This window comes from Camarhynchus parvulus, chromosome 7, assembly GCF_901933205.1.
Source record: "Camarhynchus parvulus chromosome 7, STF_HiC, whole genome shotgun sequence".
Taxonomy (NCBI): domain Eukaryota; kingdom Metazoa; phylum Chordata; class Aves; order Passeriformes; family Thraupidae; genus Camarhynchus; species Camarhynchus parvulus.
In genome coordinates this window covers 34,296,010-34,322,598 of record NC_044577.1, presented here as the reverse complement: position 1 = coordinate 34,322,598, position 26,589 = coordinate 34,296,010, and the positions used below count along the sequence as shown (strand labels likewise).

General features: G+C 40.2%; 1 protein-coding gene across 1 annotated transcript in view; it reads left to right on the top strand.

Annotated features, from left to right (window-relative positions):
* The first annotated feature begins 6,047 nt into the window (after positions 1–6,047).
* GTDC1 (glycosyltransferase like domain containing 1) overlaps positions 6,048–26,589 on the top strand; it is a 169,754-nt gene continuing 149,212 nt past the window's right edge. Inside the window, 2 exon segments of the mRNA XM_030952793.1 lie at positions 6,048–6,120; positions 15,229–15,345. The gene's annotated coding sequence lies outside the window, so the exon portion shown is untranslated.

Here is a 26,589-nt window from a genome sequence, read left to right as displayed (position 1 = left end):
AAAGAACACAATGAGTCACTATCAAAACCCAAAGAATGCTTCGTGAACAATTACTATACATAAATTGCAGCCTGGTATTTCATTTCTGTGCCAACTCACAGTAATACAGCCCATTTCCTCTCCTTTTCTTTTTTTTTCTGCCTGCTGCTTTTGTCCATAATAGCAAACAGCTTTGTTAATCTGCTCACAGAGTTTGACTTTTTTTTTGGGGGGTACTTATACCATTGCCTTTCTGAGCAGTGGGCAGCAGTGGTATAAAATCTTTTCCTCCAGCTCTTTAGGCTACACTTCTTTGGTGTCAGAGACCCCAACAACTCTATAAGACTGCCAGGCTTTGTAGCCAAAAATATCATTAGGAATACTGAAAGGGTCCCCTTTGAAACCCAGAATTGAAGTTTCCCCCAGAGAGGAATCAGCTGTACATTAGCTCAGTCACAGCAGAGCAAGTGGGCCCTGTGCACATCCCTCAACACATCCACTGTCTGCTGGACCAGCCCCAGGATCCATTCGCCCACTTCAGCAACCTTGGTACCTTACACACTCTTATTACTGTGCATGTGGGACAAAAGTATCTTAGTGATCATCACCCTTGGTATTTCATCCTGCCATTCCCAGTTTTCCCATTTCTGGCATACCTTGTGTCCATGACTCTTGCTGCAATCTCCTGAAAGAGAGACATTCATTCCCTTGAGTAGTATAACATCCAAGAAATAAAAATCTTAAAAAAAATTGCTGAACAAATATCATGAAGACAAATAAAGGAGAATTGTTTTTCAGAAGGTAGGTATTATGTGTGTGTGCAATTAATGAGTGCAAACCCAGGTTTACAATGTCTTCATTTTATTACCTATGCACTCAAATTCTGCTCACTGGTCAGTTTTAAGTAGTCTGCTGGTTAACATTTATTGCCTCTAACGAGCAATAATATGGACTAGAAAGTTGTGATGACAAGTAGCAACAACTGGCACTCTCTCAACAATTCCACAATAAGAAAAGAGGGAAGTAAGATAATATCAGCCAGCTTCCTTCTGAAGAGGTTTGGTTAAGTCAGAATTCTTCGTTTCAGAAAATTACAAAACAAAACTACTTCAGACTACTATTCTACCTAGCATGGGAGGAAGATAGTAGATATTTTTAATGTTCCTAAAATAATCACATCCTATTGTACCCAGCTCTAGTAAAAGGTAGACTGAAGTAAAACATTGCATTTTTTTTTTGCCTGCTGAATTGTGAGAAATGTTCCACGACCCTTTGCTTCAGTTTATAATAACAGAAATAATCAGATGTGTTTGAGGGACCTATTCTGTATCCTGGCCATACCCTGAAACACAGGACTCAGGCAAGTCCAGGGCTTTGATTTGTCTTCAAAAATATTCACATCAACTATTGACATGAAGGTGACTCCAAGAAGGGCTTGTGACTGTGCTTGCAATACACTTGACAAGTTTGGAGCCTAAATTTTAATTATTTACTCGATTATTAGCCCATGCAATTTCCTGTTTTCAATCTCTAAAAAGGAGGTGGTAGCACTTACATATCTTTGAGGATTAAGAGCTAATCCTGGAGGGGCTCCAGGCCAATGGCAATTTATACTAATAAAAACACTACTACAGCAATTTTGAACAGATAAAAGTACCATCAGGTCCTCCCAAGATTGGGATATATTGTTAAAATGCTTTTCTGGGGCAATAGTGTTATCACAGGATCACAGAATGGTTTCAGTTAAAAGGGACCTTAAAGACCATCTCCTTCCAATGCCCCTGCCATGGACAGGGACACCTTCCACTAGACGAGGTTGCTCCAAGCCCCATCATCATGCAAATCTTATAAGTTATATATTATTTATAAAAATTGAGTGTATTTAGCAAGCTTGAGTGAAAGCTGCTATAGCAGGGTAATTCATAAATCTATTTTGAGCCAAATTTCAGCAAAGCATTTGTAGTTTTTGTACATTCTTGGTTGATTAATTCTGAAAACTTGCATGTACACATATAATCTCCATTTTTGCATACGCTTATACCTATCTGCAAAGAACAAGTGGCATAAGCGCTGTAGAATTTGCATACATCCAAACAGAAGACTCAGTTCTGCAGGAGAACTTTTAGAATTGTGACCCCTTCTAAGTTATACCAGCAAAATACAGAAAACTCGCTGTCACGTATGATGTAGAGCAAAATGGAAGCAGAGGTGATGAAAGTGCTTGCTCGTGAGTTAGAGAACAATACATTCCCTGCAAAGAAAATATTTCTGCCTTTTTTTTTTTTAATTTTCTTTCTTCTCTCACACTATATGAATGTGGGTAGAAAACAGTAGAAAAAGAAAGGGTCATGTTTGCTCCTCAAAATTTGAAGACGGTGTTTTTTTCCTTTGCCACAGATGCTCCGTGCTCATCAGTTGCCGTGTACTTCTGAGAGAGAAAAGAGAGAGAGAAATTGCCAATAACATTGGTAACCTTAAGTGTAGGCATGCATAAAAATTTGCTGAAAATTGGGTTGTGGTACATGTTCTTATTTTAGATTTGCCCTTGTTAACGTCTTTTTAATAAACAGGTGCATACACTTCCCCAAGCTGTCACTGTTGTTTATCCAGTCTGCACACTTTATAAATCTACTAATGGAATAGACCCAATCATCTTAAGGATCTGTGCTTTAATAAGCTACAGCCTCAAAGTTTTCAGGCAAATACTTTCTGGCACTATAGTTCTGCTGGATACAAGCTTCACAAGGTTTGCTTTTCAAGATTAAAAAAAAAAAAAGTGACACAATTTCACTTCTAAGTTCAGCACAATGTAATAGAGAGTTTGGCACATGGTTGACATTAAGATTAGCAACAAAGTGGGCTGGATGGAGGGAAGGGAAAATAAAAGGTGTAAGAAAGGTGGAGCATCTCCAGAAATTGAGAGAGCTGATTTGTTCAGCCTGGAGAAGAGAAGGCTCCAAGGAAACCTTACAGCCCCATCCAGTGCCTAAAGGAGCTCCAGGAGAGCTGGAGAGGGACTGGGGACAAGGGCCTGGAATGACAGAGCAAGGGGAAAGAGTTCTAAACTGAAAGAGGGTATGTTTAGATTGGATATTAGGAAGAAATTATTGCCTGTGAGGGTGGGGAGGCCCTAGCACAGGGTGGTCACAGAAGCTGTGGCTGCCCCATCCCTAGAAGTGTTTAAGACTATGCCTGGATAGGGCTTGGAGCAGTCTGGGATAGTGGAATGATCCTGGCCATTACAGGAGGGGTTGGCACTGGATGGTCTTTAAGGTCCCTTCCAACCCAAGCTATTCTATGATTCTGGATCTTTTTAAGGGAACCAAACACTTATCCTGCATTGCAGCTTTCAGTCTTAAGCAGCATAAACACCCTTTATTGGACCCATCCCCTGGTTCTTTGAGAACAGAGATGCTCCAGCCCCTCAATCATGTCTGTATCTTCTGCTGCACTCACTCCAGCAGCACCATGTACTGAGGATCCCCAGAATTTAGGGAAATGAAGGCAGCAAACTAAACTTTCACTGTCTCACTGAAGTTGCCTGGAACTGGATGATCTTTAAGGTCCTTTCTGACCCAAACTGTTCCACGATTCTATGATATGTAAACCCAATATATTGTTATATCAGAAGAGGAAAATTTCCAGTTATCATCAGCTTGGTTTGCAGACAAGTCTATGGCCTACATGTGAGATGTCAAATAACCCCATACTTACACACAACTCCTAAAGGGCTCTTTTAACCTAGAACCTCACATGACTTGATGTGGCATGGGTTCCACTGTGCCTCATTAGGTGAGAAACCCTTGAGCAGCCTCTGTGCTGGTCTGAGTCACGGCGATCCACAAGGAACTCCACTTACAGACCTCATTGCCAGCATTATTCCTTCTGGGAAAAAGGCAAAAAAAGAAAAACATTTTACAGCAGCGAGCCTGGGCGCAGGACAGATCGAGTGATTTGCCATGAAAAAGGTTAGAGGGCTCATTAGAAGCAAAGTTATTAGGCCAAGCAAACAGTTAATCCCTGTCACACAGAGGTAACAGAGTTGCCAGCCTTGAACTCCAAATTAAAGGCACTTTCTGAGCACCAGAGAAGTGACTCTTTTCTGCAGCTTCCTCAGTACCATCCATCTACCATAATGCTGTGGTGTTTTTCTTTCTTTAAATTCTGGGCTCCAACTAATTACTGGCAGGAAGTGCCTATTTTTATGCCATTAGTATGCAAATGAGTGAGAAGTAGAAAAATATTCTAAAGGAACTGTTACAATATCTGTCCAGAGATTACTGGCCAATTAGAACATGGGATTAGGGCTGCTGGACCCCAAAAGAGTATGGCCAAAGACTTTCTGCTTGGGTGCCTCAAGTGTAGTTTCAATGGGAACTGTATATACTTGGTCCTTTTCCTCAAAAAAAAAAAAAAAAAAGTTCAGGCCTAAATTGCCTGCTTACAAATGAGCACTTCTACACTTGGAAAATAAATGCCTTCACTTCCTTGCCTCAATTTTTCTATCCATAAACTGGGGATAAAACATCCTGTTTGTCTGTGTTCCAGCACATGCCAGGGGCAAATTATTCAGCTGGACTGGAGGCCTCCTCATCTGTCACCCTGTCTGAAAGACACAACCTTATAAAATTATTTATAATGTGCATGATAAATATTAAAAGATTTTCAGGTCTTACCACTTCTGCCTAGGTAAAACCTAAAGAACTGTCTCCTTTGTGATGTTTTCACATTTCCACAGCTTTGCAGTGTCAGGAATTCAGAGGTGCAGGACAGTGGAAATCTATTGGAAAACAACTTTACCAGGATTTTTGAACCTAAGAACTTGTGAAACTAAACACTGCATTATCCTAAAGGTATTTCTCATGCAAATCAGCCTTCTCGTCACCCTTTCATAATCACTGACTAACCAGAGCAGGAAAAAAAAATACAAAATTCCTCAAGTTACTGATGTTGATGCTTCTCACAGCTGTACTCTGTGGAAATTCTGCTTTGTCACTCCATTAGGTGTTACTCATTTCGGCTTCCTATTAAAAAAAAAAAAAAGTTTCTGTCTACATACCAGAGATAACACCACGCTAAACTGAGCCAGTGTGACAAAACATTTCTCCTCTGAAATAGTTTTGCTGGGAAAGTTTGTTACTCAGTGTGGGCAAAAGGAGGGTTGATACACCTGCCTGTAACAATCACACCTGCAAAGGAGGCAAGCAGGTTGATGAGAGAGATGGAGCACCTCTCCAGTGACACACGGCTGAGGGAACTGGGATTGTGCAGCCTGGAAAAGAGAAGGCTTTGGGGTGGTTTTATTGTGCCCTTCCAATGTCTGAAGGGAACTTACAGGAAAAACAGGACAACTTACAAGACCATGCTGTGACAGGATAAGGGGGAACAGGTTCAAACTCAAGGAAAACAGGTTTATATTAGATATTAGGAAAAAAATTCTTTACTGAGAAGGTGGTGAGGCACTGGAACAAGTTGCCCAGGTAAGCTGTGTGTGCCCCATCCCTAGAAGTGTTCAAGGCCAGGCTGGATGGTGCTTGGAGCAACCTGTCTAGTAGAAGGTGTTCCTGGCCATGGCAGCACGTTGAACAAGGAAATCTTTAAGGTCCATTCCAACCCAAACCATTTTAGGAATTTATGATGATTCTAAGATAACACCTGCTCAGCCTCTCCCAGGAGCTGCAACACCTGAGAAGGCTTGAGTTACTGAAAGCACACACACCTCCTACTCACATCTAACTGGCAACAGCCCGGATTGTCACTCTTTTGAGCTGCTTCTCCCAGAAAACCATCTTCTTTCTAATTGTTTCTATTTAGCCTACCTGGCGCATAACTCCTTCTTATTTATTCCTCCCACCCCTCCCCGCTCCCAAAACTCTTGCTAAGGGGCTCGTCGCTTTCCTCGCGCGGTTTGTTTCCCGTTGCAGCGCTTCTCCCTGGGCTGCTGCCGCCCGTGTCCCCGCTCCGGCAGCCGGGCTCTCCCCGGCGGGCCCGTCCCGCTGTCCCCGCGGGCAGGGAGGGTCCCCGGGCGGCGGGGCGGAAGGGGGGGGCCGGCGCTGAGCTGAGGGAGGGGCCGGGACGCCGGCGCGTCGGTGCCGACGGTCTCCAGGAGGGAGTGAGGAGGAGGAGGAGGAAGAGGAGGAGGTGAGCGCCCTCGGGGTGGGGTGAGAGCGGGGCCGCCCGCGCCACCCGGGAGGGAGGGAAGGGGTCAGCGGGGCGGGCGCTCGGCTGTAGGACCGGCGGCGGAGAGGACTCCGGGCGAGCCCCGCCGCGCTGGGCGGGGGGAGCCCAGAGGAACCGAGGGCAGCAGAGCAGCCGGCTCCGCCCGCCGCGGCTGCCGGCACCTGCGGCTCGCGGCCGGGCGGGGAGCCCGGCCCCGCCGTGCCCCGGAACGCCGCGGGCGGGTAGGGGCCGCTCCCCCGGAGCCGCGGGGCCGCCTCCCGCCGCTCTAACATGGCTGCCGGAGGGGCCGGGAGCGCGGGCAGCGGCCGCGGCTGCCCCGGCCCCTTCCCGGGGCGGGCGGGCCCTCGGCAGCGCGGCCTGGCCCGGCCTGGGCCCGCGGGGGCCCCGCGCCGCAGCCAGCGCCGGGCCCGGGCGGTCGCGGTGCCCGTGGGGAGGCTGCTCCGTACGGACACTCTCTTCTTTTGCCCTTTTGTTTTGGCACGCAAGGTGTGCGGGGCAGCGGCTGCGTTTTGTGAGCAGTTAAAGGGAGCGGCAAAAATCTGAATCCGGTTTGGTTGCAAGTAGCAAAATTAAAATGTTTGTACGTATGAACAGTTCTGCTGGTGAAGCTATCCGGAGAAATTGCGCCCTTAGCTTTGGCATTTCATCAAGCTTTTTAGACGGAGGAAAACAGAGACATAAAAAACACTACTTGTACAAAACGTGTGGATTTTAGGGAATCGGCTTTATTATTGTAAGCTAAGTATGCCCTGGAACAGAACACTTTGCAGCAGAGGAGCTGCTTAAATATACTTTGTAAACACATCCCAACTTTAGGAAAGTGTGTCTGGGATGAATGGGACTTGGCAGGGCTGCACAAATCTTTTAACACATGACTGGAGTAGCAGACTGGAGGAGAGAAACCTTTAAAGGTGCAAAAGGATGTACTTTGTTTTTTTAAGGAGTATGGGAAATAGTTTGAGGCTTAATTTAGGGTTCAGAGTTGAGCCCAATAGTCAGGTAAAGTCAAATAGCAGATTTCAGTGTGGGTTATAACAATGGCTTGGCATAATTCAATAGAACTATTTTATTGGATTCTATTAACCTGGTTAACCTTAAATCTTAACCATGACAGGGTTTTTATGTAAAGAGCCTCTATACAAAGTACAATATTGAATTTTAATTGAGGCTTTCAAGGCCTCATATCAAGTATATTCTTGCCTTGTCTTTTTTCCCCTTTCTTAAAAGTCTAGGTGTACTAAAGTCAGTTTAAATACTGTGAGTCCAGGTTGCACAAATCAGTTGAGGGTAGATAGTATTTTAAATCAGTCCTGGCTTTTTTTTGAGTTTGTGTATATATAAGAAAGTGAAGGTTGTTTTCAATATAGTGTAAACACCTTGGTGTTTACAGTTGTAGCAATTCACGAGTATGTTTTGTAATTGACTTGTTTACAAACTTTCTGGTCAATTTCCCCCTTTAATGAACGATAGTGACGGTGGAACCCAGCACGAAAACTCTGCTCAGCTTAGGCTGCTGGTACTTTACAAGCAGAGCCCCACATTCCTCCCTCAGCTGATGAAATGCAGTTTGATTTCTGGTACATCTGAATTTGAGTCTCCTTGGATGTGCCATGAGTTAAACACATGTTAATTAACCCTTGTGGATCCCTCACCTTAGGATCAATGCCACCTGCAACAGGTGCTGTTGCAGAAGTGGTGCCTGTAGCTTGCAAAGTGCCTGTGTTACTGCTGAAACCTGTCGCTTTTGCTGCTAAGTCACTCAGACTCCGGTGTAAAAATTATACAACTTCCTTAATGTTGTTTTAAAACCAGAGATATAGACATATTTTAAAGACCTGGCTGGCTGGAGGCCCATTTTAGAGTGGCCGGTAAAAGCAATAAACTATCCTCAAACATTTCTGCTCAATAAAATTTGAGAATATGAAAACAAAGTTCCTGCTTTAGCTTTTTATAAATGTTTTCTGCACTCTGTGACTGCAAAGTGCTTTGAGCCCATAGCTCAGAGCCACATGCCTTGAGCATTTTAGGCCTCTGTCCCAATTTACAGCAATGAGTTTGTTACTTTCTGTTTTGATCAGAGCAGTGAAGTTTTGTGGTCTCTGACCAATGTCCTGCACTGATGGAAGTGTCTAAGCAGACGATTTTATCATCAAAACAGCACGTTTAGTGTACTTTCCTTCACTCAGGGCTCCTGGAATCAGCTCCTTGTGCAAAACCTGAATGGTTGTTGGAAGCTGTGATAACACCAAGCACTTCCTGACATAGAGAGGGCAAGTACTTCTGGCACCATTTGTTGTATTTCAATTCTTACTGTCTGTAAGGTGGAATATAACTACAGGAAAGAAATGAAATATCTATACATCTCGTTGTTTGGCTTTACAAGATTAGAATATGTTTATCCCAAAGCAATCCCATATAGTCCAGCTTGGGACAGCCATGGGGATAAGGCATTTCTCCTGCAGCTGTTGAGCAAATACTTAATGTGGAATACTGTCTTGGATTAGCTGTTGCAGTTGTCTTGTGCATAGACTCGAGATGTTACCTGGTTAAATAAAAGTGGTAACTGCTGTTTCTGTAAAAGTTGGGTTCACAAATGTAACATGTACAGTCCTGTGTGAAGAGAATAAATTGAAAATTTCAAATGGTATGAGAGTTATTTTTGGTTATAGTAGTGGAAAGTGTTCAAGGCTAGGCTGGTTAGGGCTTGAAGCATCCTGGTCTAGTAGATGATGTCCCTGCCCATGGCAGGGAGTTGGAATAAAATGATCTTTAAGTTTCCTTCCAACCTGAACTGTTTAATGATTCTATTTTATGATGCTGGTATAAAGAACAGCATCTTAATGTTGATTGTTCCACTGCTTGAGCTGTTGTGCAGTGGGAGTAGTAACAAAACCAAAGCAAATGGCTTGCTGACTTAAACACAGTGAGTCTCTCATTGTTTGGAATTAGTTGTGTAATGTACTATTATTTTTAATTTAAAAAAAATTGCTGAAGTGAAGAGCAAACTCTAAATATAAACTCAAGGCTGTTAGGAATTCATACAGCGGGCATTTCAGAAAATAAAAAAAAACTGGCTACCATTTTTTTTCCCCCGTTTGTAGGTGAGAAATGTTCTCTACCAAGTTTGTAAAGCAGGAAAATCACTTTAATCTTTGGTGGCAGAATTGTTAACAAGGGGCTGTGGAGAGCCAGCCTTGGGCTGCCCCCAGCCATCCTTAAGCGGAGCAGTTATCGGTGGGGAAGCGGGGCCTGAGTGCTACAAGGACACAAAACCTGGTGTGAATTTCACTTCTCCCTGGATTTATATCAATGGATGTCTTAAACGTGCACCTTAGCTGGCCATATTGCTGCATGTCAGATGTGAAAGTAAAAATAAACGTGTGAAGTGCCAGGCCGAGTAGGAAATGTAAATCTGAAAACCGTGTCTCCATTCCATTATCCGAAATCCTGGACCCCATCTATAGGAATTCATGGGAGCATATATATATTTTATTTTTGATCAGCAGTGTTTCCTGTAGGCAAGAAATCAAAGATCTTTTCATGTTATAAATGACAATAAGTAGGGAAGCCAGTATTTCAGATTGCTGGTATTTTGGGTATGAGTAGCTCTTTGATGTCCAAATGAGAACTGGAGGAATGTCTAAAATTAACAGTGAAGTATGTAACACTAATGATGAGATGCAGAAGTTGGAGGAAAACAGGCAAGGTCAGGCACTAAGGGTGGTTTGTATTTTTTCCCCTGATTAATTATTTTTTTTAGGGTCAAAGCAAAGAACACAAACAGTTGTGATACATAAATCCCAAAGTAAGTAGATCTTGGATAAGCAACTTTGGTATAAATATTTGTGTGTGTATAGGTTTGCGTATAATCAAATGTTCAAAATGTATTACATATGTAATTTGCTGAATTGTTGTGAAAAAATGTTAGGGTCACCCAAAAAATGGGAATTTAATTAGTATTGCATCTGAAAACATCTGTATGTATTGTGGCTCTACAGCAGCGTACCAGTGTGGCTTCACATGCTGTTTTCCAAGATTATTTTTGGGCAGTCAGTGCCTGTTTGTGCAGCAGGTTGTCTGTGTTACTGATGCTCAGTGGTATAAGTATGAAACTGCCCTAAATACCATGGCCATGTTTTTTTCTTTGAGGTGCAACAGTGGTTCTTAAGAAGATCGCTTTGGCCATGCCTCTGGCAACTGAAAATGTGTGGTGGTCATGGTCTTGGTGGATAAAACACCATCCAGAGTGCAAGATTTCTTTCACAGTCATTTTTAGAAGCTGTCATTGAGATAAAAACACACCCTTTGAGTTCACACCTAAGTAATTGGATGCAGATTTAATATGACGCAGTGTTTTATTCCTTCTTGGGATGGGATCCATGTCCCACGTTGGGCATGACTCACCCTGGCAGGATTCAGCAGTCAAGTGTGTTGGAATGAAGGCTGGAGACCTTGCTGTTGCCATGCCTTATTTTCCTCAAGAGCTGAGAATCTTGGTTAATCCTCCTAAAGCTTAATAAAATACACATATTAGAAACAGACCTGTTGTAAAGCCATTGTATGGAAGAACTTGCAGAGTATCACAGACCTTTGTGTGTACATGCAAAAGGAAATAGTTGGGAATGCTTGAAACTCAGAATGGATGATTAGCTAGAGCAGTGGTGGTGTGGCTTAGCTCCATTTCTGGACCAACTCTTAGGGAAATATGCCACTTTTTCCTGTTCTTGCCAATCAGTTTTGGGGTAGGAAAAAAAGCTAACCTCAGAGTTGTGTGTTAATAACCTTATTGTGGGATATGTGACTATATAAATCTTGATTCTGTTTTATTGGTGTTTATTTTCCAGGTGACACCTTTGTAAGTAAAATAGAAATAAAATCCCAGTTGCATTATGAAAATAAAGTGTTTTTATAAGTATCTTGCCTAGTGTATATAATTAAACAAGTGATTTCTCAGAAGCACTGTAATTCCCATAATTTTAAAACAAAAATCTTAATTGCATCTTTTGTATTCTGGTTCTTTTCAATGTTTACACAAGGAATATGCTGTGAGATGACTTTGCTGTATAAGAAATCCATCAAGATCCTGTGAATTGTATTTATGATTTCCCAGTTGAAAGTTTTCCCTAGCTGACTACACTTTTAATACAGCAAATTTCTGAGTGCAACTTTTTGTTTGGTCTGAGTTAAAGTTCTCCATATAAACAATAACATCAGCTTGTTGACTGATGTCAGAATAATTTCTTGTCCTGATCTTGCTTTAAGAAAACTTTAATGAGAAATATGCTCTTGTTGTTGTGAAGTCAGTTTTCTTCTTGTTGTGATTTAAATGTAAAGGCAAGATTTATGGAAATGACTGCAGGGTGGTGCTGGCCTAATTAGTCATTATTTCGGGCAAGGCATAAAAAATTGGTTGTTCTTGTGCCTAAAACTAATAGTGTATTTTGTATTTAATCTGTAGGTCTTTTGTAAAACAAATGGTTGTGCTAAAAACTGCAAAATACACACATTTAAAGTTTGTATGCTATTATTTTGCATGCTGTTTTGGCGTGTGACTTAAATTTTTCATTGATAGTTAAATTTACCATTATGTATATTTGAAATATATATATCCCTTAAAAGCCAGGAATAATAGCAGCTGAGCTGGAATTTGCAGTAGAAATTTTGGAATTGAGTATGGCTTTTCTACTAGTGTCTATTCAAGGATTAAACACAAAGCACTGCAGTGCTTTATAAGAGTACTAATACCTATTACAAGTTTTTTTTTGCGAGGAGTTTTAGGATTATCCTTGTGATATGTTCACCATTGGGCTGAGGGGTGTCTTTCAGGGCTTTCTTTTTGTGGGCCTTGTTGAGATGAATTCCCAGTAATTGGTATTTCACCCCAAAGCGACCCAGGTGACTTAGGAATTCTAGCACCTTCAGCATGTGGAATGTCTGTCCTAATCGGGCTTAAGAGAGGGGGGCATTAGCCCAGTAATGATTGAAACCGGCCTTCTAAAGGAAAATATTCAGCAGGGCATGTGACACGAATGCTGCTCTGTGCCTTTGCCCTCTCCTTGTCCAGCCACAGCTCTTGCACATCCTTAGTGGCAAGGGGATGTGGCTGAAGCACAAAGCTGCTCTGCTCCTCTCCATGAATGCATTTTGTGATTAAACTTTTAAAAGTCACAGCCTCCAACACGCCACCGCAGTTTCATGGTAGTTGTGACATTATTTTACTATTCACGCTGTGAATTTCATTCTATAGTAAAATGAATATTATATTGGCCTTTTAAGTTGGTTGTCAGTGGAGAATAAGGAAGCTACACATAGAGCATCTGTATGCAATCTTGGCGACAAGTAGGACCCTCTGGAAAGCTGTTACTGTTGGGGCAGAACTAATCATTCCATGTGAAATTATATAAGGAGAATTAGCTCTGACTCTACCTCATTTCCTTTCATACCGCTGTGAAAATAAGCTTAGGAACGTCAAAACTTCCCTCTTTATTTCTCTAAGTACTTTGTTAAATACTTCTTTTTATTAAGACTTATTTATTGGAGGTGCTACAAAAGAAAATATAACTGTCTGTATTTCTAGGTACTAATGGGATGTGCATCCTTGCCCAGCTTGGCAGTTGGGATTTCCTTCCCAGGACTGGATTCCTGGGATCAGTTGCCATTGCCTTCTCTGTACTTTGACTTTATTTCCCTGGCGGATCATTCTGAGTACTCCACATTTAAGGTAGCATGCTTCATGTGAGAGAAAATTGTCAATCACAGCCTGCCTGGGCTATTTAGAAAAGAGAGATATCAAAAGCCTGCTTGGAGCTCTAAGGAGCAGTCAGGTTACCTGCTGAGTCGCCTGGCAGGAGCCTAAACTTGTGCAGCCTCTAAGTTTAGGAAAGAAAACGGGGATCTTGGGAGGTCATCACTCTGTGCTGAGGCCCTGTGCTGGATGTGTGAGTGTGTAGTTCAGTGTCAGGCCAGAGAGAGATGTACGGGCCATTTCTGACATGTTCTTCTTACCAGGTCTTAAAAACAATCAGTGGAGATTTGTGTAACCCCTCCATAACCTGATCCCTTGTTTAACTATCCCTAGAGGTAGCATATTTCCTCTAATACTAGTCTGTTTTTTTCCTAACCTGTTAAGCTTTTTTATTTTTTTTTCTGCAGTGGATATTGCAGTAGTGGGGCATGATTCTTGTAGCTGCTGTTAACCTTGAAGCTTGTCTCCTCTTTCTTTATGTTTTTTTTTGTATTCACTATTTAACTGTCTCAGATTGCTTCGGTTTTCTTTGAGCTCGTTTTATACATCTGTATTGAAACCTGAGTGTAATATATAACCTTAGGATCAGTAATGAGCAGAATATATCTTACCATCTTTTTCATGTGATGCTCCTATCATTATTATAAATTGGAATTATTTTTCAGTTTTGGTGTTCAGTATTAAAACCCCAGTTTCAGTTTTGGTGTTAATCCTTTAGTCCCAGAATGCTTGTAGCATTTCCCAGGTAACTACCAAATTTTGCAACTATATCATCCATCAAGTAATAAATGAAAACATTAAATAATCCTCCACTGAAATGCAGGATTATTTATAAAATGCCAAGAGGAAGCTTATTAGAGTCCTGCAACCTGTACTTTGTTGCAGACCCAGCCTTTGGAGCTGGAGCACAGAAGGGTTGTGCTGTGCTCCGATTCCCTCATTGTCTTTGGAGCCATTGCTGGTTTTGGTTCTTTCTGTGTGTGTCTATCTTTCATTGAGCAATCTGAAATGGGACAAGTCAAATCTGACATCTTGGAGCTATAGGTGTTTAGAGAGGGGATTTTTAATGACTTGAAAAAAACTTGGAGAATGTTGACATGGATCTGCTCCCATCGGTGACTCAGTTTCTCTGAGTGGTGTGTAAAACTTATCGTTAATTATACTTCATTGGCTGACCCACAAATGGTCATTCTTCATGGCTGCTAGATGAACACCTAAAAAAAAACCCCAAAACACTTTGATCAATCAGATCTCAAGATTTGAAGTGTTATTTTGTGAAACATAGACAAGGGAGAAGGGGAAGAAATCCTTCTGCTTCAAAACCTTTTCTTCCTTGCTACTTGCTTGGAATATAATCTGTTGGTATTTTACTACACCTGATGTGATCAGAAATACTATTTTATCCTCTGCCCTGGCATTTCCAAAACCAAAGCAGCTAAGAGATGCTCACAGAGTTGGGAAGACACAAGGACTGTGGCTTAGAGTTAAGGCAGATGTGATTGCAACATCTGTGCCTAGGAAAGCTGCAGTCTGATCTGCCTTCTGTCTTCAGGATTTCTGGGATTCCAGGAGCAGAAGTGGTGCAGATAAGACATGTCCTCTGAGGCTCTGAAAGGCTTCTGCTCAGATTGTAAAGCTCTTCCTTATTAGGCCCACAGGAAACACATCTCCTCTAGCGCAGCCAAATTGGTATCATTGTTAAATACTTCTCCTCGGGCTCTCCAGTGGTAACTCTGCTCCGTGGTGGGGTTATTTGGGATGAAGAGCCTCTGTGGCTGCCTCTGTGTATTGACTAGCTGAGTACATTACTGGCATGTAACTGTGTGTGGTAATTTCTGACTTGGAAGCTGTGGTGCTATCCAAAGAGCAGTTTACAGAGGGTTTTCCACCTTTTTCCTTAAATTGGACTCTGTAGGCCTAAAATTTGGGACTTGTAACTTGAAATCTCCATTAGAACACAATCTAGTAACTAGGAAGAAAAACCCCAAAGCCTTGGCATCAGACAAATGAAAATTCATTTTCTTTAATGACTCTCCCCGTTGCCAAATGTGTTCTTGGAAAATGGGTCTTTGCATTTGGTTTGTTTTCAGTGCAACAACTGTGTTGGATTCTGGGTGGCATAAAATTGTGCATATTCCTCTCTGGGTTGTGAAGGAAGCCCTGCCCTTTCCCTCATCTCTGAGCAGCAATCATGGGGCTACTTCCTGACCTTGGGACTGTTCTCATATTGGGGCTCCCCACCCGCCGTGCTTCTCCTCTGTTGCTGTGTCCTGCTCTGAAGGCTGTGCCAGGTGAGATGTGCTTGCTGTTCTTTCTCCTTTCAGGCGAGCTCCTCTGGCCTGGTGTGCAGCTGGTGGGAAGAGAGAAGCTGGAGGCCTTCCCTGTTCCATCTGTACCTTTGAAAGGACTTCACTGTACACAGTGCATGGCAGGCAAAGCAGGTATGATCTGTGGGGGTTCAACAGCAAACACTTCAGAAAAGCAAATATTCCCTGCCCTAAGTTCACCAATCTGTCCTGCAGGAGAAACAGTAAGTAAGACATCAAAAAAGTAACTAGATGAAACATTAAGACAGTATCCATATGACCAAAGCAGGTGGTTTACATGATTTCTTTCATGCATAATTTTTATGTTTTTGTCATCATAACAATACATGACAAATGAATATGCTTTTCTCTCAGTGATGTTTAAAATTTGATTACCTGAATATTGATTAATTGATTAATGTTTGGTGCTTAGAAATATTTGAAGAGTTTTGTACTCCACTGTATTGTACATAGAGTAATTTTGGGAGTTGAACAGTATATTTCACTGCAGACAATCCTAAAATAAGTTCTTAATAGTCTGGATGTATTAATATTCATTTTTGGAGTTTACATTGTTAAATGTTAGTTATTAAATTCTGTTCAAGATGTAAACTCTATTCTGTTTTGTAGCATTAATTATGCAAGTTTGAAATTCTCAGTTTCATTTTAAGGTAGGGCTTTTTATTTGTACGTAGCTGTTGAAATAAATTACCAGTATGAGAAAACATTCTCCTAATAAACGAGGGATGCCTGGAGTTGGCTGCTAACTGAGACAATTTAATTCATCCATCATCAGGGATGATGTTTCTTAGCAACACAAAGTATTTTCACCCGGGGCGCTTTCACAAACTTTCACATTTTTCTTCAAATACAGCCTTGGTAGTGTTTTATATGACCTGAAGTTCGTCCATCTGTCCTGAAGCTCCCAATACTTTGCCATTCTCTCCAGTGATCAAATGATCTGATATATGGGGTTTTTTTTCAGCTTAATAGTACACAAGTTGACTAGAGAATCATTTTGTGTGTCAGATTTTCCAAAGGGTTCTGGGAAATTATTTGTTGCTCTGTATAGCAAAGCTAAAAGTTATTGAAAATGTGTTACAGTTTCATAATAAAACAGATAGGAAAATTATTGGCTGGAGAGCCAACTAAATGCTTTCTGATAGCCATAGCCTCAAGGGGGATACTTGGATCATTTGTAATAAAGGGATATCTTTGATATCTTTTGGTGAATTGACTAGTATTCCGTTTAGATCATTATTTATGAAAAAAACTGGCTTGGTATGCAGTGTTACATTATCAAATTGTTTGGGTGTAAGAATTGCCTTAATGCATCACCAGAATTTTCCATGTTTATTCTTTTTGTGTGCTGCATGAACTCAGAAGAAGCTGTTGATCCATTAAGATTACCTTTACTTCTTGCTTTCCATTTTTACAACATGTGTGGGGATGATTTGATCAGTGTAATTACCACCTGGGGAGACTTGGCTTGCTCAAGAAACCCCTTCAGGTATGTAACAGGTGTTGTTCAGTATGGAGAGCACACATCTTCCAAGTGCAATGTGTTATTTTGCTTTGAGAAATAATATGTCTTGATTTTTTGGTAAACTGCTCAGCAAACTTCTGTTATGTGAAGAAGTGACTAAGCCTTTGCTTCTGTCTTTTCCTCTTGCTTTGAGAGGAAAAGTTTTAGTGATTCTTCTTTGTCAGCAGTGCATAGTGACAAGTGCTTGTTCAATGTTGTGATGAGGTAATTATTATGCAGCCTATTTCACAAAGAAGGTGTACAGAAATGCTTTTAAATTGTGGGAAAAGAAATTACAGAAACACCGATTTGATTCTTCCTCGTAGATAGAAAAGTGCTGTCTTCTAGCTCATGTCATCTTAGCTTTAATTTACTGAGCTTTCATGTAAGCACACGAAGTCTTCTTACACATGTGCAAAAAAATTAATTGTATGTCCTTTTAATTGTATGTCCAAGCTGGGACATCTTGTTTGAGATGATCTTATTGCAGTGTAGGTGTTTCATGCCCTGGTGTTACTGTGCAGCATCTTGCAAGATCTCCACGTGCTCCCTGAAGTGCTTTGAAAACAATCACCTAGGTTGGAAGCTTTTTGTATTATCCCACAGAAACTGGTATCCGATAAAAGAGGGGGAGAAAATCTTTTGCTAGCCAAGCCTTTAAGTCTCAAGTCTTTGAAAACAGCAGTTGTTTGTCTCTGATGCTGCCTTACCTGTAAGTTGGAACTACGGCGCCTTGCAGAAAGGTTAGGGCTCTGTTTGCTCCTGCAAGGCTTTGTTGCATGTTGTGGCAGACTATCTACATTTCTACCTCTGCTTTACCATCCTAGGATCATTTGGGAAGCTCCAGAATCAGTTGTAGGCTCTCCTTACCCTTTGAGGTTCTGTTAAAAAAAATTCCTGGTAGTCTTGGAGACACCTGCAAAGTCTGGTGTCAGAGATGTTTCCTGCAGGCTGGTGTTTGCCCTGCAATAAATAATGTAGTCATGTTGTGGACCTATATTTGTGTCTTGGTGCAGTCAGTAAGGACTGACATGAAGGCTGGTAATTCATCTTTCAGGAAGTCAAATTTAGAAGATTAGGTATTGGAATTGCTCCATAATTGAGAGTTCATTTTTCCAACTGTAAACCCAGAGTCTCAATTTACAAAACTAGCAAGGGCTGCCACAGGCAGGTAAGCACCACCTGTTTCATATGAAACCAAGCCTCCCAAATACTCTCCAGAAATTAGGAGCAATTTTATTTTGAGTAAAGCTTTGTTTGTGGTAGAGAAATAAAGATTTTCATGGGATTCACAAGCAAAATACAGCTCTCTGCTGTGAAGTACTGAAAGATCAGTGTTGGTGATGTGTCAGTTTAGGGTGGAAAGGACTTCCAATAATTCTAAGTTCCTTTTCCTTGGGAACATTTTTTATGTAGCAGAATGTTTACTCAGGATAGGTGAATGGTAGCAAAATGTCACTTGAGTGCTGTGCTAAAGGCAAATTAATTACTAAATGTTCCTTTTAAACCATAGCCTCTCTTGCTTTACACTGGGGTCCTTCTCTTATCCACATTCTTTCTCAGCTATGGATTTTCTATGTATTCTATGCAGCTTCCTATGGTTGGCTGTAAGGACATGAAGAATTGATAAAAATTGTCTTTTTAAAGGTAGTGAAAGGTCTAGAGTCAGTCTGATAAATAGAGAGGGATAACTTGTAACGATAAACACACACTAGTGTCAAAACTGTTGTAAATTTTCAAAAACTACTTTTCATCCTCATCCAACCATGACTCAAATAAAGAACATTCCCTTTATGGCCTGCAGCACAATACAAGTTGTACTTTGTTAGCTTTCAGTTAAAGCAATGAACATATTACTTGAATTTTAGGAAAGAGGATTTGAAAACATACTATATTTAGGGTTTGGTCTTGAAGTTATAAGAATAACTAGTGGTTCTTGCTGTTGTTGCATCTTTCAGTGTTCATGTGCAAAGAATGACTTGATCAGAGTTGTCACTGGGAACATTTAGTTTTTCATGCAAAGTATTTTTGGGCAGCTTTTATTTGGAAGAATATGGGATGGAATATAAAAGAATGAGCCTAAGAAATTATCATTTCTGTTAAAAGGTCACAAATTATAATTGTTTGGGTGCTGTTTCTGCAATTAGTCTCTGAAAAAAGGTGAGTGCAAATCAGGCTAAAGCGCTTCTCAAAGTGGGTGTTTGACCTTCTCATTTAATGCAGTGTCTTTTCAGATACTTGAGCGTTCTATCATTTTATTCTAATTGGAAGTTGGACACTTTTAGGAATGAGCAGTCAGTTGTTCTGTTACATGTTGTGTTTGCATCTAACTCACATAATGTGAGAGTTTGAATGAAAGCAGGTGTGGTTTCATTCAGCCTCTCTACTCAACACAGAACTATTGTGTTGTCTATAAAATCATAATTTCGCTGTGTTTTTGCACTTTGTTTGTAGCCAAGGAGTAGCCAAAGATTTGGGGCGTTTTTAGAATCATAAAATGGTTTGGAAGGGACCTTAAAGGCCATATATATATAAAGTATAGAATGTCCTGAAATAGGTACAATCAAATCCCAGTTAGAGACAAAAAGTGAGCATCACCATAGTTGTGTATCCAGTGTTAATGATCTGTATTTCATATGAAAGGCTGCCCTTTTTGGGACCTTTTCTTCAGAACTAAAGAACAGTCTGATCTCTTTCTCCCACAGTTGTTAGGGCAGTTGGAAATTTGGTTGATCTTATTTTTTCAGCATAACTATCACATGGAATGAGAGGGCCAGTTGCTGAGATTGCAGAGGACTGTGCAGCCCCAGGCATCTTCCTCTATGTGTGAAGACTGATTCTGGTTAATGCAAACAAATAAAAATGTTCAGACCAAACACTAACTCAGATCAGAAAAAATATTATCCTTCCCAGTGACTTAAAATGGATGCATGAGGCTTATTTGTGATAGTTTGTATAAATCAAGGCAAATGGGCATTAGATTACACAATTATCATTGTGATTATCACTTGAATTGCTTAGCATTGTAACCTGGTAAGCACTGGCCAGTGTTGTATTTAACTGTAAAGAAAGTATTAGAAAATTATAGTCTGAATTTGATTTAATTGAATATGGTGGTCTAAAGCTCTGCACCTTGGAGTTTGAGGCAGAGAGAAATGGTCAAGAGCCTGCCTGCACATTCTGCAATTCACATTGTGGGGTTTTTAACATTTGGTGGTCTCATTACTCAGGTATAAAGCAAGCATTTTACTGCAGTAATAATCTATTCAAGGTACTATTTTTAGGCCAATATAAACCTATTTAAAATATCCTGTATTAAATATGTAAATGCTTTCCTGTGGCCAAATGAGTTTTGTCCACACAATTGTGTAACTTTAGCTTAAGCCACTTTTCAGCTTCCAGCCTCTTAATTGTACTTTAATCTATGGAGTACAAAGAATTAAATGTGTCCAGTCTTATTAAACTTTTGCTTCATTTAATTATGATGAAGGAGATGATTTACAGTTAGAGTTTTGAGATGTGGACCATTATTATTTTTGTAGACCAGCTCTCTTCCCTTGCCTGTTCACTCCTGAGTGGGTGAAAAGGTCCAGGAGTATGTGGAGAAAATGTCTGTATGGGTATGATACAAGAGAGCAGTCCTGCATCATCCTGTGCCTGGCTGGGCAGTGATTCTGCTGGAATTATGACCTTAAAGTGGTCCCTGTTGTGAGAGGAGCTGTAGATGTTTAGATGTTTCAGGGTCACAAGTGAAGTTTCTCACCTGACACTGATGTTGGGATACACAGTTAAATATATCTCATTTCCTTTTTATATTCTTTATGGATAACTAGATCTAGGAAGGCCTAGATCTAAATGTGGAATTAGTGTTTATTTCCTTTTGTGTTAAATTAGACCTGTCACCAGATTTGTTCCTGTATTCTTATGCATCTTGCACAGCCATTCCTGCTGCTTGTCATCTTCAGCTCTCCCTGGTTTTGCATTACTGTGGGCGCTCTGGCACTTGATTTAACATCAGTAAAAAACTCTATCAGAACTTCTTAGTGTTGATTGTCTCTAATAACTTAGAATATATTTTTTTGCATGTGACTGTAATTTTTGAATGGAAAAAAAATCCATGTATTTTCATTGTTAGTGGAAACTACAGATGGGAACCTCAAAGAGGAAGACCGAGGGGCATCCTCTGTAGGTTGTCCACAATGTATTTGGTCAAGAAAAGAAACAGATTAAGGAATGTGACGTGTGGTTCCTGATGCAGAAAAAAAGCTTCTCTATGCTTAATACATTGGAAAACATTTGTTCAAGAGCAAGTCTCCCCAATGCAAAATTTGCCCCTGTAGTATTATTAAGATCAGTATCCATGTAGGTTCTCATCCAAACTCGGTGTGGTGCCTGAGGTCAGCTTTGGCTTGTAAATGCAACTTTAGGGAATGTTTTGTCTGGTCCTGTTAAAAAGCATCTCTGGAAGTTGTTTGTTTAGAAACTTATTTACTCCTGTTCTTCCTGGGCTTGTCTTCAGTTCCTGCTTAAAAAATAGCAGCTGTAAATGAAACATTGTGTCCTGCTTCACAAGGTTTGTGGAAATAATCCTTAAGTGTATACATACCCTCATCGACTGCTTTTTGGAATTAATTTAAAGGTGAATGTTTTCAGTTCTGGATGCTTAGTAGACTTTTCTGAGTGGAAAAAATGTGAGTTTTGTGAAAATGACTGTTGTAAATTGATGAGTACTGCAGTCTGTGATCCAGGGAGGAATTATCAAAATGCTATTTCATAAAAATCAAATAAACTGTGACTGATCAAGTGGGCAAGTTCACATGTCCCTGTAGTTCTCTGAACATCCTGGCTTGACTCATTACTACCAGAGAGGTGTCTGCACTTCATCATGTGTTGGCATGTTCCCTGAGACTCAGCATTCCTCTTCTGTATTATTTCTTGATAGTTCTTTCATTAATCCTTCAAAAGTGCTGGACTGCTTAATGGAGTCGGAATAAAAATAAAGCATTTTCAGAAAGTCTTCCAGTGTGTTCTGTTTGCTTTCTGCATCTCACTTAAGTGTTAATCAATTAAGTGATTCTGATTCTAGTCACTCCCCAGGTTAGATCTCGGCGATACAGGGATGGATAAATGTACTCTGTAAATTAGGTGTGAAACGGTTGGGGAAATGCACAAGCTGGTGCTCTGCAGAGCCAAGGCAGGTCTGGCTGGGCTTTATTTTAGCTCATGTGTGGGCAGGCTGGCAAGGCTAGTGCTGAGCTGGAGAGAAGTGGATGTCCTGGGAAGAAATTGCTCCTGTAGGAAAAAGCTCAGGTGTTCATTTTCTACCTGTTCTTTTCTATGAATTTATTACTTGAGTTCTGTCACCTGGGCAGTTTTGTTCTGCTCTTCTGGTTTTTTTTTATATTTTAACTTCTAAAATTATTAGTTGGGGGTCACAGGTCATCAGGTGCCACAGTTTTGCTTATAAACAGGACCAGAATATTTTAAGAAAAAATTGTTTCCAACTCTCTTTAGGGATTCTGCCTAATGAGTAAAGATTAGTTGATGATCTTCTATAGACAATGGTAATAAAGCTTGTGTTTCTTAGGTATCATATTATAATATACCTTTAACAAATCCAAATTTGAAATAATGGGCAGAATTATAACTCAGAATGACTCTTCCCTGGAAATGAATATCTGCTGAAGATGCCCAGTGTAATCTCTGATTGAACTGGTCTGGATATAATTAATTGGTTATTGATAGAAATCCATTTATGTGCTGTGTGAACAATGGAGAAGGATCAGAAGTAAAGGTGCGGCTGCCTCCTCTTTCCCGGTAAAGAATCTCCCAGTCTTGAAAACCCAGCCATGGCAGATGCCAAGGTTGGAGACCTGAGCCTGCTGTAGTCTCCATTTATGATACTTCTCCAAAATTCTTTTGCCTACTCTGAAATAATTTCACTGAATATATCTTATCCCTAGCATTCACATATTCAGCAACCTGGAAGATCTGCTCAAGCTGTGAGTTTTAGAGGGTGTCTAATGTTCTGTTTAAAGGTGAGGATCCTGTTATATTTTTTTCTTTAAATTTTATGAGCATTTTATATAATGATGTTCCTGTCATGCTTTTGGCCATGAATCAGCACAGCATTTCTGTGCAGGCTTTAATTGAAGCGTGGAGTTGTCTTGCTGTGCAAATGTTGAAATCAGTGAGACTATTAATTAAAATTAAGTATCTGCATAAGTGCTTTTGCTAAAAATAAGTTGCTTCATAACAGCTTTGGGCCATATTTGGGAAGGAGGGGGTTGTTTTTTTCAAACTTTGGGAATAGGTATATATTCTCTCTGAACTGCATGATGATAAAATGTAGCAGCAATACCAGAGGGCAGAATGCTGATGGAAAGAAGTGTGAGCTTTCTGCCTTGTCAGGTGTCACCTAAGCTGCTATTTATTGATTTTTAAAGAGAATAAAACTGTTCTGGTTTTTGTATTGCACAGAGACTGGTGGAAAACTTGAGAAGTGCTTAAGCTGGCACTGTAGTGGAAGCACACAAGTGACAGGAATCAGTCAGTTTTTTATCTTCCTTTCTGAGTGCTTGGTTACAACTCTCTTTTCCTTCCATCAGTTATTTAAAGTTGGAGCTTCTCAGAGTGAGACTCCTTAGGTACTTGTGCTGTGTGTCATTTGTTTTCTAGCTGTGTTTGAAGCCATTAAAAATATTACCAGGGACTACTGAGCTGTGGCTTTTCCCATATGTATTAGACGATTTAAAATACAGATTTACTGTACAATTTACCTTATAAAATGATCTGATTTATTATTTCTCATGGTAACTTGGCAAAATAGCATCCTTTTGTCTCTTCAGTCTGGCTCTTTACCAGACTCACTTTATCATGCCAACCTGTTACCTTATTTTTTGATTTCTTTCAAAAATAGACTGCTTACAAGCTCTAGCACTCCTCACCTGCAGCAAACCAATAAATTAATAGTGGAGGGAAGAGATCACTGGAAACATGGATAAGAGGAATGTGCACCAAGCTGCCTGTGCTGTCAGGTTTCTCATTGCACCTCGCTGGCTCTTTCAACACTGATCTTAATATCTCTGCCCTGCCTTTTTGCAGGTGTATGTGGTGTGCATAAAACAGTGGCCACAGAGCTAAGCAGGAAAAGATGAGGGACCCTATTTCACATGCTGCCAGCCGGGATGAAGCCTTGTTTGCCTGAGGTCACACAGAGATCTGTCTGATGCAGGACTGGGGCACAGGTGTTTCCTGACCACAAGCTGATTCTTCTGAGGTGCTTCAGCACGATGTGTGTTGATATCTCCAAGCTGTTGGTTTCTCACTGCTGCCATTCTTAGTCTCTATCATTTAGTCCATGATTGGTAGCAGAAGCTGAGAATCCCATTTGTATGTGAATACAGTGATTCTTGCCGAATATCACATGGTTGTTCCTAAAAGCGGGACTCTGTAGGTTCCTATTTAAAGTAATTTATTAATGTTGTTGATGGAGTTGCATTTGCTTAGTGTCACTGCCAAAAGTTTCTGTAAAGCACTGTCACATGAGCACAAAGCAAAATTTACATTGTTTGGGGAAAAATACCAATGTTGCCATCTTTACTATGAGCACGTCAGTTGCTCTTTATTGCTTTTTAAATTTGATTTTGTTGTTGTGTGGCGAGCTTTTCAATAAACATAGTGGTTTCATTTATATAACACTGGAATTATTGTTAATGCCCAGGTTCACACTGCGAATTACCTATGTAATATTGTGTCCAGTGGGATCCTGTATCACAGAATTTGCATAGTTATAGTGCTGGTGACATCGTATCTCATACAAAGAACCCAGGGACCTGATACAATATCAGTAAAACTGTCTCCTAGGTATGATTCAAACAGTTTTATTAGCAACATATGGGGTATGAAGGAGCCACAGAGGGTAGTTTTGAGTGTAAGGGTGCTGGCCTATCTTTTTCAGCCTGTAATTATATCAGTCCTCTTCTATGGCATTATTTGTTGCTGCTCTGGGATTGCAGAAAAAATAACTACTAATATGATGACACAAAGGATCAGAATAAATTATAATTGTTGACTTTACAAGAAATTCATTGGCAAAAAGGCTTACTGTCCAAAGCTCGGATGTCATTTCTGGTGCAGCTTCAGAGCTAAGCCACTGCACTAAATAATATAGTTTTGAAAGTATTAGGGTTTTCTGGCAACCTTACACTGCTGTATTGGATGCTTTTGTGGTCTGACAGATACAAGGAAGAAACTTTTTGGCTGCATTTTGGTTTTTAATCTTAAGCTAAAGGAGTGCATTTTGTTTAATTGATAGTGGGATATTGAACTCTTGTTCCCCAAATGGAACATATTCTAATTAATCATCTTGAAATAAAGAGTTCATAATTTAAATTATGACATTAAAAACTTGCGAAAATATAATTAGAAAATTGCAGTAGTGCTCTGTTTAGTTGTACTTCTTAAAGTCATGAAATATAAAAGAATTTCTTCTGCATGTTGTAAGAATGATAAAAGTTTGGGAGTTTAATGTTTCTGCCAGTTGGCTGAAGAGCCACAGTGTGTATGTAGCTATTAAAGAAAAATAATATTTGACTACTTCCCAGATAATTTTTTCGAGTCTGTGTGCTTTAAACCACTGGACTGAGCAACTTCTCTGCACAAGAACCTGGGTAGGACGTTGGAACTGTTATTTGGACTTAACAGAATTACTTCTGCACGTTTTTATTCCTCACTGAGGTTCAACATGGAACAGTCTGAAACCTCTGTGCTGCTTCACTGATGTGGAAGCATCTTTTCATCTACTTGTTTCCATTTCCAACACAACTGTGTTGATCATACTATGGTTGCAATAATATAATAAATACATAATTTTTTCTGGAAGGGATCCTTAGAATTGTTCTTCCCTTGTTTTCAGGTAGGATGAAACTTTTTTGAATCATTCTTGACTTAATTATACATTAAACAAGCGAATAAAAAAATCTAATAACTTAATTGCTAAACTTCTTTTTTAGGTTTCAGGCTCTCTGCTGGCACTTTGTTGTTTTTGTGAGCTTTTCTGACTTCCAGAAACTTTTGAAGATAATTGCAGGTGATTGAGGAGCTATTTTAACTTGTTCCCATAGTATCCAACAGTAAAAGTCCTCAGACTTTGCCAGTTTCTATTTGTTTTGAAAAATATCCTCTCATCTTGTATCTACTTTATCTCTTTGGGTGCTTTGACTGGAAGCTCTCACAAATTTGCTGCTGTTGAGAATCTCAAGTTCTTCTGTGAAAACTGAAGTAAAATTGTAATAAGCCTTGTAATTTTGAGAAATAAGTAGAAACTTGTAGTGAGACTTGTGATTGAGAGGTGGACAGATGTCAGCTCGTAGGTGCATAAACATCACAATCTTCTGATCTTTAGTGCAGTTGTCCCCTGGCTCCAGCACAACCAGCTACAGGGTGAACTGGTCATTTCCAGTGTGCCTCAAAGTCAGCTTGCTCTTTAGACATCATTAAGCATAAACTTGTACTGTTTTAATGCAATTTTTTCTTGCCTTTTTAATGCCATTTTGCCTTTTTTTTTTCATATTTTTTCTCCTTTCCCATATCATTTGTTGTTTGGAGTAGAAAGTTCACACCCACTTTGCTAAAGATGGTAAAGGAGTGATTTCTGAAAGTAACTATTAAATAAAAAAAGTTATATAAACATATCTGGACATCACATCATAGGGACTTCAGAGCTGTCTCAGGAGCCTCTAGAGCCACTCATGTTAATTGTTGCATATCTTGTAAATGTGTTTATTTGAAAGTACTGGAAGCCTTCCAAGAAATTTCTGTATTTAAAAGGGCAAAAAGGATGTCACAGTGGA